The following is a 14,525-nucleotide window of genomic DNA, read 5'->3' on the forward strand; positions in this document are numbered from 1 at the left end:
GTTTGGATGCCAGTCCATCATCCATGATTGGACCTAGGTTTTATTTTACAGATATTGAGACGGTAGTTTCTTGCCTAATTTTTGTATCTGTTATTTGAGAGACTCTCGTATTGGGACCTTCCATTTTTTTGAACATTCTAAAAGAGGGACATCTTGAAATTACCTAGGTAACTACTATCAAGTACAATTCTGACATTGTTGGGCCTGAAATCTGGAAGCAGGTTTTTGGGGGCTGATCAGTGGGGAACAATGTTCATTTGTGAAGAGATGGTGCTGATAGCTTGATGTCTTTATAATAGGAGGCAATAATGTTTCAAAACTTTATTTCATGAAATAAATTGTTAGGAAATATAGAGTAGGTTTTTAAGAGATTATACATCCATCAAAACAGACCTGCACCAAAAATTTAGTATAAAAGGAAGCGTGAGGGAGTTCCCGTGTGGTGCAGCTGGTTAAAGATCTGATGTTGTCACTGCTGTGGCAGTATGTTTGATCTCTTGCTTGGAAACTTCCACATGCTACGGGCATGGCCAAAAAGGAAAAAAGAAAAAAGATTTAAAAAAGGAAGTGTGAGAAGAAAACTGCAAGGAACAAGAGATTTCTTCCAATACCTGTGTGGTTTTATGCAAGTATCAGTATATAACAGGGAGATCTGTTATACTAATCTAAAATTTGTTCTAAATTTTTAAGGAAAAGCATGTTGACTTATTGACTTATGATGGATACATAATTCCTTGAGTGGTTTATTAGACATCTAAAATGCATCATTTCCCAAAATAACTATCAGTGTAGAGGACAAAATATTTGTATTTCTGCCTAGCAAATAATGTTTGTCATAGTAATTATAGGCAAGTTTGATTATTAGATGCACCTTTGAACTTGTAGCATACAATGTGTTCTTTATCTTGACAAAAGTGCAGCGGTATGTACATGATCTTAACCCAAGGTTGTGCTTTCTTGAAAGAGGTTGGCCTTCTTAGAAGAAGGGAAAGGATTTCAGTCACTTCACAGAAAATGTTTTAATGGATTTAATTTAAAATACAAATACAGGAGTTCCTGTCTTGGCTCAGCAGTTAACAAACCCAACTAGCATCCATGAGAATGCAAGTCCAATCCCTGGCCTCGTTCAGTGGGTTAAGGATCCAGCATTGCTGTGAGCTGTGGTATAAGTCACAGACACAGCTCAGATCCTCTGTGGCTGTGGCTCTGGTGTAGGCTGGCGGCTACAGCTCTGATTGGACCCCTAGCCTGGGAACCTCCATTTGCTGTGGGCATGGCCCTATAAAGACAAAAAAAACAAAAAATAAAATACAAATACAAGCAAACTACTTGACCTGTAATAGCAATTTTTGCCTGATTCATAAAAATTCCCATCTATATGATCATTTTACTTTTCAGATCTTCCACATACAGAGTTAAAGTACATTAGGATAAACAAGAGAAACTAATCCTTGGAAAGTGAAATATGCCAGGCATTTGGCTGGGAACTTGAAGACATGGTTCCCTTTAATTTTCATCCTATCTCTAGGAGATATGTGCTCAGGAGCTGCCCCGAAGGCGTGGGATTGTACTGCTTCTAGCTGCATCAAAGATAAGGTACTCTTTTCTATCAGTTTCCAATGTCTCTGTTGCCAAAAGAGAGAGAGAGAGAATTAGGGCATGAAAATTCTTTTCTCAGAGACTATGACTTTACCACTGTTAAACCATTTGCCATCTTGAGTGATTGTACTTTTTTTTTTTTTTGACTGTGCCTATAGCACACAAAACTTCCTGGGCCAGGGATCGAACCACAGCAGTGACAATGCCTGATCCTTAACCTGCTGCACCACCAAGGAATTCTTTGAGTGATTTAAAAACTAGTATTATACTATAAAATTTTGTCCAAGAAAGGGAACCAAGCAGGAGTTTTTCTAGTCAAAATGCAAGTTGTTGTGAATCAGCTTGAGGTTATAATTTAAATGACAGGAATTATGAGGTAGATACATTCATAATAGATCTTCGCACAATTGGGAAACATTAAACTATTCCTACAGGTTTATTTTTAAGATTACACTTCCCAGTGTAATATCTGCTCACATGATAACATTCAATGAATCCAGCAATACAACTGTGAATTTATGTGAATGCTTCTTGGTCCTGTTTTTTGTTAAATATATGGTTTTGACTTTGGAAGGACTGATGAAAGAGAAATCTAATAGGTTTGTGAAAATGACACCAGACCCCTGAAGCGCTCATGTTCATTCTTTATCCCTTAGGTCATTTTTATATAAGTGAATAAACATATGGGCGATACCCTAGCAACCACCAAGGACACGTCAGCGGAAAGTCACCGGACAACATTCCACAGCCCTGAGGCTCCAGAGCAGGGAGCTGGGACTCTGCCCTTGCCCTTCACAGAGGTAAGACAATTAGCCTGTGTTTAATGTACGTCTAACCCAACATGTAGGGGGAGAGAGGAAAACACTCAGCAGAATCTCTGTGTCTTTCATGGGATTGGACTCCTTGACAGTTATAAGGGCAGAATCCAGTGTGGATATTTATTTTTCTTTTCTTTTCTTTTTTTCTTTTCAGGGCCGCACTTGAGGCATATGTAAGTTCCCAGGTCAGGGTCGAATCAAGCTGCAGCTACCTATACCACAGCCAAAGCAATGCCAGATCCAAGCCTCATCTGTGACCTACACCACAGCTCACAGCAACACCAGAACCTTAACCTACTGAACAAGGCCAAGGATTGAACTTGGCGTCCTCATGGGTACTAGTTGGGATCGTTACCACTGAGCCATGAAGGGAACTCCTAAATTGCCAAAATTGGGGAAAGTCTTTACTAAGGGGAAAAAAATATGGGACATCTACTAATTGGGGAGTTGATTGGAAGATTGAGGGTCCCTGCTGAAGCTCTAAAACGACACTTTCAACATGTTATCCTTGCCAGGTTGTGTGTGTGTATGTGTGTGTGTGTGTGTGTGTGTGTGTGTGTCTTTTTGTCTTTTTAGGGCTGTACCCAAGACATATGGAGGTTCCCAGGCTAGGGGTCCAATCAGAGATGTAGCTGGCGGCCTACACCACAACCACAGCAATGTGAAATCCGAGTTGTGTCTGCAACCTACACTACGGCTCATGGCAACGCCTGATCCTTACTCCACTGAGCAAAGCCAGGGATTGAACCCTCATCCTCATGGATACTAGTCAGGTTTATTAACCACTGAGCATGACAGGAACTCTGGTATTGGCATTTTGATCAAGAATTCTGAAAGTAATAGGGGAAGACAGGATTAAGATGGTGGAATAGAAGGACTAGAGCTCGACTCTCATAAAAACAACAAAATTACAACCAAATGCTGAGCAACATTCAATTAAATGGACAGGAAACTTTCAAAAATATATCCTACTCCAGAAGACAAAAAGGAAGCCACATCAAGAGGTAGGAGGGGTGATTATGTGATATAAGCAACCCCGTACCTCCTGGGTGGGAAGCCCACAGACTGGAAGGTAAGTGTATCACAGAGACTCACCTACAGGAGTGAGAGTTCTGAGCCCCATGTCAAATACCCATGCCTGGGGATCTGGCATTGGGAGAAAGAGCCCCCAGAGCATCTGGCATTGAAGGCCAGTGGGGCTTGTGCACAGGAGTTCTACGGGACTGGGAGAAATGGAGACCCCTGTTCTTGAAAGGCACACACAGACTTTCATGTGCACTGGGTCCCAGGGCAAAGCAGAGGTTCCATAGCAATCTGGGTCAGACCTGACTGCAGTTCTTGGAGGATCTCCTGGGAAAAAAAGGGGTGACTGTGGCTCATTGTGGGGAAAGGACACTGGAGGAAAAGCTCTCGGGAATATTCATCAGCATGTGTTTCTCTGGAGGTGGCCATTTGAGGAAAATCTGGCCCCATCCAGCAGTGCTGAGAAGCCCCAAGCCAAACAATAAGCCAGGTGGGGTCCCAGCCCCACCCATCAGTAAACAGTCTGCCTAAAGACCCCAACCAAGCATACAACCACATATAATCTCACCAAGAGACAGAGCCCCACCCACCAGAGGGATAGGAATCAGTTGCACCTACCAGTGGGTAGGCACCAGTCCCTCCCATCAAGAAGCCTACAGCAAGCCCCCGTACCAACTTCAGCCGCAAGAGGGGCAGACATCAGAAGTAAGAGAGGCTACAACTCTCTTGTCTGCAAAAAGGACACCACTCCGAGAACTATAACTCAGATAAGGGAGAAAGAAAAAAGAAAAAAAGAAAAACAGCTAAGTGATCTGGAGATTATAAGCCTCCAGGAAAAAGACTTTAGACTGTTGATGCTGAAGATGATGCAATACATTGGAAATAAACTGGAGGCAAAGATGGATAATTTACAAGAAACACTGAGCAAAGAAATACAAGATTTAAAACTTAAGTAAGCAGAGATGCAAACTACAATAACTGAAATAAAAAATTCATTAGAAGTAGCCAACAGTAGAATACAGGAGGGAGAAGAACAAATAAGCAAGGTGGAAGACAAACTAATGGAAATCGCCGATGTGAACAGAAAAGAGAAATCAGATAAAAAAAAAATGAAGAGAGTCTCAGAGAACTCTGGGACAATGTTAAATGCACCAAAATCCATATTGTAGGGGCACCAGAAGGAGAAGAAAGAGAGAAAGGGAAAGAAAAAATATTCAAAGATATAATAGCCAGAAACTTCCCTAACATGGGAAAGGAACCACTCACTCAAATCCAGGAAGCCCAATGAGTACCATATAAAATAAACCCAAGGAGGAACACCCTGAGACACATATTAATCAAACTGACCAAAATTAAAGACAAAGAGAAAATAATGAAAGCAGCTAGGGAAAAGAAACAAGTAACATACAAGGGAACCCCAGTAAGGTTATTGGCAGATTTTTCAGCAGAAACTCTGCAGGCTGGAAGGAAGTGGCATGATGTACTTAATGTGAGAAAAGAAAAAAATGTCCAACCAAGATTACTTTACCCAGCAAGGCTCTCATTCAGATTTGAAGGAGAAATCAAAAGCTTTACAGATAAGCAAAAGCTAAGAGAATTCAGCAACACTAAACCAGCTTTGCAACAAATACTAAAGGAACTTCTCTAGGCAGAAAAGAAAAGGCCACATTCAGAAACAAAAATACCACAAATGACAAGGCTTACCAGTAAAGGCATATATACAGTAAAGATAAAAAATCATCCATGCATAATTATGCTACCAAAATCAGAAGTCCTGAGAAGAGGAGGGTGCAAATACAGGACACTGGAGATGCACTTGCAATTAAGTGACCAACAACTTAAAACAATCTCATATATATATAGACTCCTATATCAAAACTTCAGGACATCTGCAAACCAAAAATCTACAATTTATACACAAACAAATAAGAAAAATCAACTCAAATACAACAGTAAAGATAGTCATCAAACCACAAGAGGAGAGAACAAAAGAAGGGAAGAAAAAAGAGCAACAAAACCAAATCCAAAACAGTTAATAAAATGGCGATAAGAACATACATATGAATAATTACCTTAAATGTAAATGGACTAAATGCCCCAATCAAAACACATAGACTGGCTGAATGGATACAAAAATAAGACCCATATATATGCTGTCCTCAAGACACCCACTTCATTTCTACAGACACATACAAATTGAAAGTAAGAGGGTAGAAGAAAATATTCCATACAAATGGGAATCAAAAGAAAGCTGGAGCAGCAATATTCATATCAGACAAAATAGATTTTAAAATGAAGAACAGGAGTTCCCGTCATGGTGCAGTGGTTAACGAATCCAACTAGGAACCATGAGGTTGCGGGATCGATCCCTGGCCTTGCTCCGTGGGTTAAGGATCTGGCATTGCCATGAGCTGTGGTGTAGGTTGCAGACGCGGCTTGGATCCCGTGTTGCTCTGGCTCTGGTGTAGGCCAGTGGCTACAGCTCCGATTCGACCCCTAGCCTGGAAACCTCCATATGCAGAAGGAGTGGCCCAAGAAATGGCAAAAAGACAAAAATAAATAAATAAATAAAATGAAGAACATTTTAAGAGAAAAAGAAGGACAATATATAATGATCAAAGGATCAATCCAAGAAGAAGATATAACAATTTTAAGTATTTACGCACCCAACATAGGATCACCACAATATGTAAGGCGACTGCTAACAACCTTAAAAGAAGAAATTGACAGTAACATAATAATGGGGGACTTTAACATTCCACTTACAACAATGGACAGATCATCCAGACAGAAAATCAATAAGGAAACAGACCCTGAATGAAGCATTAGACCAGATGGACTTAATAGATATTTATAGGACATTTCATCCAAAAGCAACAGAATACACATTCTTCTGAAGTGCACATGGAACATTCTCTAAGATTGATCACATCCTGGGCTACAAATCAAGCCTCTGTAACTTTAAGAAAATTGAAATAATATCAAGCAACTTTTCCAACCACAATGCTATGCAACTGGAAATCAACAAGAAAAAAACTGCAAAAAACACAAACACGTGGAGACTAAACAACACGATACTAAACAACCAATGGATCACTGAAGAAATCAAAGAGAAAATTTAAAAAATACCTAGATGCAAATGACAATAAAGATACAACACTCCAAAACCTATGGGATGCAGCAAAAGCAGTTCTAAGAGGGAAGTTTATAGCAATACAAGCCTACTTCAGGAAACAAGAAAAAGCTCAAATAAACATCCTAACTTTACATCTAAGGCAGCTAGAGAGAGAACAACAGACAAGACCTAAAGTTAGCAGAAGGAAAGAAATCATAAAGATCAGAGCAGAAATCAATGAAATAGAAATGAAGAAAACTACAGAAAAGATCAATGAAACTAAAAGCTGGTTTTTTGAAAAGATCAACAAAATTGATAAACCCCTAGCCAGACTTATCAAGCAAAAAAGAGAGAGGACTCAAATCAATAAAATAGAAATGAAAAAGGAGAAGTAACAAAGACATCACAGAAATACAAAGGATCATAAGAGATTACCACAAGCAATTATATGCCAATGAAATGGACAAATTCTTAGAAAAGTACAAACTTCCAAGGCTAAACCAAGATGAAATAGAAAAGATAAACAGACCAATCACAAATACTGAAATTGAAACTGTGATTTAAAAACTCCCAAAAAATAAAAGTCCAGGACCAGATGGCCTCACAGGTGAATTCTATCAAACATCTAGAGAAGAGCTAATACCTATCCTTCTGAAACTATTCCAAAACATTGCAGAGGAAGGAACACTCTCAAACTCATACTATGAGGCCACCATCACCCTGGTACCAAAACCAGACAAAGATATCACAAAAAGAGAAAATGACAGGCCAGTTTCACTGATGAACATTGATGCAAAAATCCTCAACAAAATACTAGCAAACCGCATCCAACAATACATTAAAAGGATTGTACATCATGATCAGGTGGGATTTATCCTAGGGATGCAAGGGTTCTTCAACACCCGCAAATCCATCAGTCACCACGTTAGCAAACTGAAGAATAAAAACCATATGATCCTCTCAATAGATGCAGAAAAAGCCTTTGACAAAATCCAACACCCATTTCTGATAAAAACCCTTCAGAAAGTGGGCATAGCAGGAACCTAGTTCAACATAATAAAGCCCATATATGACAAACCCACAGCTAACATCATTCTCAATGGTGAAAAGCTAAAAGAATTCCCGCTGAGATCAGGAACAAGACAAGAATGTCCGCTCTCGCCACTACTCTTCAACATAGTTCTGGAAATCCTAGCCATGGCAATTGGAGAAGTAAAAGAAATAAAAAGAATCCAAATTGGAAAGGAAGAAGTAAAACTATCCCTATTTGCAGATGACATGATACTATACCTAGAGAATCCTAAAGACTCTACCAGAAAACTGTTAGAACTCATCCATGAATTTGGCAAAGTCACAGTATACAAAATTAATACACAGAAATCAATGGCATCTCTATATACTAACAACAAAAGATCAGAAAGAGAAATTAGGGAAGCAACCCCATTTACACTTGCTTCAAAAAGAATAAAATACCTAGGAATAAACCTACCTAAAGAGACAAAAGACCTGTACTCTGAAAATTATAAGATGCTGGTGGAAGAAATCAAAGATGACACAAACAGGAGTTCCCATCATGGGTCAGTGGTTAACAAATCCGACTAGGAACCATGAGGTTACGGGTTCAATCCCTGGCCTCGCTCAGTGGATTAAGGATCCAGCATTGCCGTGAGCTGTGGCATAGATTGCAGATGTGGCTTGGATCTGGCGTTGCTGTGGCTCTGGCGTAGGCTGGCCACTACAGCTCCAATTAGACCCCTAGCCTGGAAACCTCCATATGCTGCAGGAGCAGCCCCAGAAAAGGCAAAAAGACCAAAAAAAAAAAAAAAAAAAAAAGAGAGAGAGAAAAAAGAAAAGAAAAGAAAAGAATAGATGACACAAACAGATGGAAAGACATACCATGCTCTTGGTTTGGAAGAATCAATAATGTCAAAATGACTGTATTCCCCAAGGCAATCTACAGATTCAATGCAATCCCTATCAAATTACCAAGGACATTTTTCACAGAACTCAAACAAAATATTTTAAAGTATGTTTGGAAGCACAAAAGACCCAGAAGAGCCAAATCCATCCTGAAAAAGAAAAATGGAGCTGGAGGAATCAGGCTCCCTCACTTCAGACTATACTACAAAGCTATAGTCATCAACCATATGGTACTGGCATAAAGACAGACATATAGATCAGTGGAACAGGATGGAAAGCCCAGAATTAAACTCACACACCTATAGTCAACTAATCTATGACGAAGGAGGCAAGAATATACAATGGAGAAAGGACAGCCCCTTCAATAAGTGGTGCTGGGAAAACTGGACAGCCGCATGGAAAAGAATGAAATTAGAACACTTCCTAACACCATACAAAAATAAAGTCAAAATGGATTAAAGACCTAGATATAAGACCAGACATTATAAAACTCTTAGAAGAAAACATAGGCCAAACATTCTCTGACATAAATGACAAGCAACATGTTCTCAGATCCACCTCCTAGAGTAATAACAATAAAAACAAAAATAAACAAATGGAATTTAATTAAACTTAAAAGTTTCTACACAGCAAAGAAAATGCTAAACAAAACAAAAAGACAACCCTCAGAATGGGAGAAAATATTTGTCAATGAAGCGACTGACAAGGGACTAATCTCCAAAATTTATAAACACCTCCTGAAGCTCAATAACAAAAAACAACCCCATCGAAAAATGGGCAGAAGATCTAAATAGACAATTCTCCAAAGAAGACCTACAGATGACCAAAAACACATGAAAAGATGTTCATCACTAATATTAGAGAAATGCAAATCAAAGCCACTATGAGGTGCCACCTTACACCAGCCAGAATGGCCATCATCGAAAAGTCTACAAACAGTAAGTGCTGGAGAGGGTGTGGAGAAAAAGGAACCCTATTACATTGTTGGTGGGAATGTAAATTGATGCAACCACTGTGGAAAACAGTATGGAGATGCCTCAGAAAACTAAAAATAGAACCACCATTTGATCCAGCAATCCCACTCCTGGGCATCTATCCAGAGAAAACCATGAATTGAAAAAAATACACGTACTCCAATGTTCATTGCAGCACTATATACAATAGCCAAGACATGGAAGCAACCTAATGTCCATCGACAGAGGAGTGGATCAAGAAGACATGGTACATATACACAATGGAATATTACTCAGCCATTACAAATAAAGAAATAATGGCATTTGCAGCAACATGGATGGACCTAAAAATTATCATCCTAAGTGAAGTCAGTCACACAACGAGACACCACCATCAAATGCTATCACATATATGTAGAATGTGAAAAAAGGACACAATGAACTTTGCAGCACAGATACTGACTCACAGACTTTGAAAAACTAATGGTTTCCAAAGGAAACAGGTTGTGGGGTGGGGGAATACACTGAGTGTTTGGGATGGAATGCTATAAAATTTGATTGTGATGATTGTTGTACAACTATAAATGTAATAAAATTCATTGAGCAATTTAAAAAAAGATGAAAAAATATATGTTGTCAAAAAAAAAAGAATTCTGAAAATGATAATCCTTGAAAGGTTTGAGAAATATACCCCAATGCTGTCAGTTCAGGCATTTTGTGCCCTGAGATTACAGGGAGATATTTTGGGAAAGATAGTCCCACACCCTATGCAGTTGCCCACTAGAAAGCCCTAGGGCTGGCTCCACTGAGAATTCTTACTGGAAAGAATTAAATTATATCAATGTTTGGCATGTCATTCCATCCATATGAAAGATTCCATACAGAATATATTTGGACATGGCCTTCATATTTTACTTAACAATTGCTGCATCAGGAACCCTGGTCTCCAAATCTCTGTGCAAGAAGTAAAGTGTTTCAGATTAAACTGAAATGGAATTTCTTCTATGAATGTGGACCGCAGCCACGTTTTATCATAGAGTATATCCATGTGATATCCTGATCACACTTTACTGAGTACACTTTTGATATATGCTTCATCCTGCATCACAGACTCATTCATTGCTGTCTGCTGAGCACTCACCTGTGCCAGGAACCACCCTCATTACTAAGGCAACTGTGACCAAGGTTAAAGCAGTGAGAGGACAGAAGCACCCTTGTTTTCATGGGTCTTACATTCTCATCATGGAAGATAAGGAATTCACTATCTTTGTTTGAGGGTAAATTTTATTTTATTTTATTTTTATAGCTGCACCTGCAGCATATGGAAGTTCCTAGGGATCGAATTCAAGCCATAGCTGCGACCTATGCCACAGCTGCAGCAATGCTGGATCCTTAATCCAGTGCACCACAAGGGGACTTCCTGAAAATTTGTTTGTCTTTTTAGGGCCACACCCACAGCATATGGAAGTTCCCAAGCAAGGTCTAATCGGGGCTACAGCTGCCAGCCTACACCACAGCAACTCCAGATCAGAGCCGTGTCTGTGACCTACAGCACAGCTCATGGCAAAGCCAGATCCTTAACCCACTGAGCAAGGCCAGGGATTGAATGAGAAACCTCATGGTTCCTAGTCGGATTCATTTCCACTGCACCACGATGGGAACTCCTTTTTTTTTTTTTTTTTTTAAATAGATGTTTCATTTCATCTTTTAATACCTAGAATGTACTTCTAAAAAATAAGGATGTTTTCTTACATAACTATAGTAGCATAATCACACCCAACCTAATTAGTAGTAATTCCCTTTGATCAAGTAATACTCAGCCTATATTCAAATTTCCACAATTGCTCCAAATTGTCAACAGCTGGTTTATTCAAGCCAAACTCCAACTGAAGTTATGCCTTACATTTAGCTGTTCAAAAAAAAAATACAATTTTTCCTTTAATCTAGAACATACTCCTCTTCCTTGCTTCTAATCCTGACATTCACTTTGTTGACATGAATTGCTGCCCTATTTCATCTCCCACTTGCTAGAATTCTGTTTTCTCCAGAAGCTGTGTAACTGGCTCCTCTATTCCCTGCATTTCCAGGGATTCAAACTCGATTATATTCAGGTCAAACATCTTCTCGCTCTACTGGATCACCCTGATTTCTCTATTCCCTGCATTTCCAGAGATTCAAACTCGATTATATTCAGGTCAAACATCTTCTCGCTCTACTGGATCACCCTGATTTCTCTGCAGAAAAAGAAAAAGTTACTCATACCAATTATCGTTTCGCTTTGTCAGTGACTTTTTTTTTGTTTTTGGAAGTGAAGAAACACGTTACTCATGAAGACTTGGGCAGGCAGTGACAGGTCAGTGCCAACAAGGATTCCCATCAGAAGCTCTCTACCTCTTGCTGGATTACCTGAAAGCCACTTTATAAAATAAAGGAATGAGGCTCCTTACAAGAAGACAAAGAAGGTGCTTTTAGTCTGCAGCCAAAGGCAGACTTTCCCAGAGGCCTGCCCAGCTGCAGATTCCTAGTGATTGGCAGCAGCTTGGGAAAGAAGAGCCTGTGGCTGCTTCATGTACCTGGACTCCAGGTAGGGATTAAACCTTGGTCTGGCTTTATTAAAATTGTGTCCCGATCAGCTAAACAGACCACTATTTACAAAGGAGTTTACTGAAAAGAGATGATTTCCGCAATTTAAGAACTTCATATCTTTTTCCTTCAATGTACCTCTACAAATATTTTCTATGGAAATAAACTGTAAATTTACTTTTAAAGATGGAGTCAGTGTAAGATGGAAAATACTCATTCCATGTTTAATTCAAAATACATTTGTGTTTGTGTTTCAGCTATCAGGGAAAAGCCCACAGGAAGAATATGACTAGGTACCCTCTTAAAGGTAGTTGCAAATTCCTTTAGACAATAACTGCTGGAAAGCATTATTCTGAGGGGATTGGTTTGATTCAGTAAACAGCTGAGTGCCCACTAAGTGTACAGGAGTTTGTTAGGGGCTTTGTGGGGACTGCAGTGAGGGTGCAGATAACAGAATAATACCGACAGGAGATCCAGAGGCCTGGGGGAAGGCGGTTCCCAGCATGTGGTCCCTGACAGCACAGCAGGAAGCTGAGTGAGTGCCTTCCCTGTTTGACAGAAGAAAACATTTAAGTTCCTTTTGTGAACTGAGTGCCTGGCAGATTTGAGCCCTTAGTAATTACAGGTTTTTCTCAATCCACAAACAAGTAAATAAAGGTCACCCAGCTGACAGGTGGCAGAGATAGGGTTAGGGCCCTAGAGTTCTTTCAACCCCACCCTTCGTGTGTTTGAATTGATTACATGTGCAGATCAGATTGCCTGTGTTACTTAGATAGCTAATAGCCCAGCCCTGCTCCTTGATTTGTAGGCTCCAAGGAAAGGCTTTTAATCTGAGGTACGACTGACCGGCAGCCTTGGGGACCTTCCAGGGCATTTTCTCCTCCCTTGATTGAGAACACACCCTACAGTGGATTGATTCATTCAGATACCATGTGTCTCACACGAGAACCTTACCAGAAAGAGCAACAATTAAACAATTATCGATCATTAAAAAATAACTAGAGAAATAATTGTCCTTTAATTTTGTAGAAAGGAGATTTCTCTACTTCTCCACTTCTCGCTGTCAGGAAGAAGAGAGGATGACAAAGGCCATAGCCCAGATGTCACCTGGCCATTCCCAAAGATATAGATGCTCTATGGAAATGTAACTCTGTCTTTCAATTGCTATCTTTTTCATCTCTTTGGCATTCTTTTTTTAAGACTTTATTTTAGTGAGGTAGGTAATGTGTTAATTTCTGCTGAACAGCAAAGTGATTCATATTTATATATATGTTTTTTCATCACCTTTTCCGTCGTGGTGTATACTGGATATATTGGATATATATTGGATACCCAACATAGATCCCTGTGCTGTGCAGCAGGACCTTGTCATTTATACTCTGCATTCTTTTTTCTTTTTTTTTTTAGCTGTTTTAGCACCACATCCACGGCACATGGAAATTCCCAGGCTAGGGGTCAAATCAGAGCTACAGCAACAGCAACGCAGAATCCAAGCCACGTCTGCGACCTACACCACAGCTCACACACTGAGCAAGGCCAGGGATCGAACCTGCATCCTCATGAATCCTACTCGGGTTTGTTAACTGCTGAGCCAGGAGGGGAACTCCCTATCCTTTGCATTCTTAATGTAAAGCTGTAAACACTGCTGCTAGTTATGGGAGAGGCGCTTGGTCCCTCAGCCCAGATCCTATCCTTCAGCCTTTTCCAGCCTTGTCCCATCCAGGGGCTGCTGGGCTGGGTCTCAAAGGGCACGGGGCTGTTGGTTTATTGCTCTCCTTTCTTTCTATTCAAAGGTAGGTCAATGAAAATAATCAATAAACAATCCATAATGAGAATAGAAAAGAGTTGAATTAGAGCCAAACTGAGGACAAGCCCAGAAGTCTGCTTCCCAGATGACTCAAGAAACTGATGAGAAGGTTTTCAGCGGTTTTAATCTGCTCAGAACAAAGAACATTAACAAGTAAAGGGTACATCGCTTCAAGGTTTCACAAAAAGAAGAGTCCAGCACGTACACAGCAAGGCAGCTGGCCTTGCCCCTAGGAGGGGAGTCTTATCATCGAAGGAGGACAAATCTTGGCATCCAAGAAGTGAGGCAATTAATCTTTATTTTTAACATGGACGTTCTTTTTTTTTTTCTTTCTTTCTTTCTTTTTTTTTTTTTTTTTTTTTAGGCCCGCACTGGAGGCATGTGGAGGTTCCCAGGCTAGGGGCTAGGGGTTGAATCAGAGCTACAGCTGCCGGCCTACACCACAGCAACGCCAGATCCAAGCTGTGTCTGCAACCTACACCACAGCTCATGGCAACGCCGGATCCTTATCCCACTGAGCAAGGCCAGGGATCGAACCCAAAACCTCATAGTTCCTAGTCGGATTCATTTCTGCTGCGCCACAAAGGGAACTCCCAACATGGACATTCTTAAAAAAATTTTTTTTTTAATTTTTTTATTATAGTTGATTTACAATAACATAGACATTCTTTATTTCTGTTTAATGTGCCCTTTTCTCTAATAATTAA

The sequence above is a fragment of the Sus scrofa genome, chromosome 6, assembly GCF_000003025.6.
Source record: "Sus scrofa isolate TJ Tabasco breed Duroc chromosome 6, Sscrofa11.1, whole genome shotgun sequence".
Lineage (NCBI taxonomy): Eukaryota > Metazoa > Chordata > Mammalia > Artiodactyla > Suidae > Sus > Sus scrofa.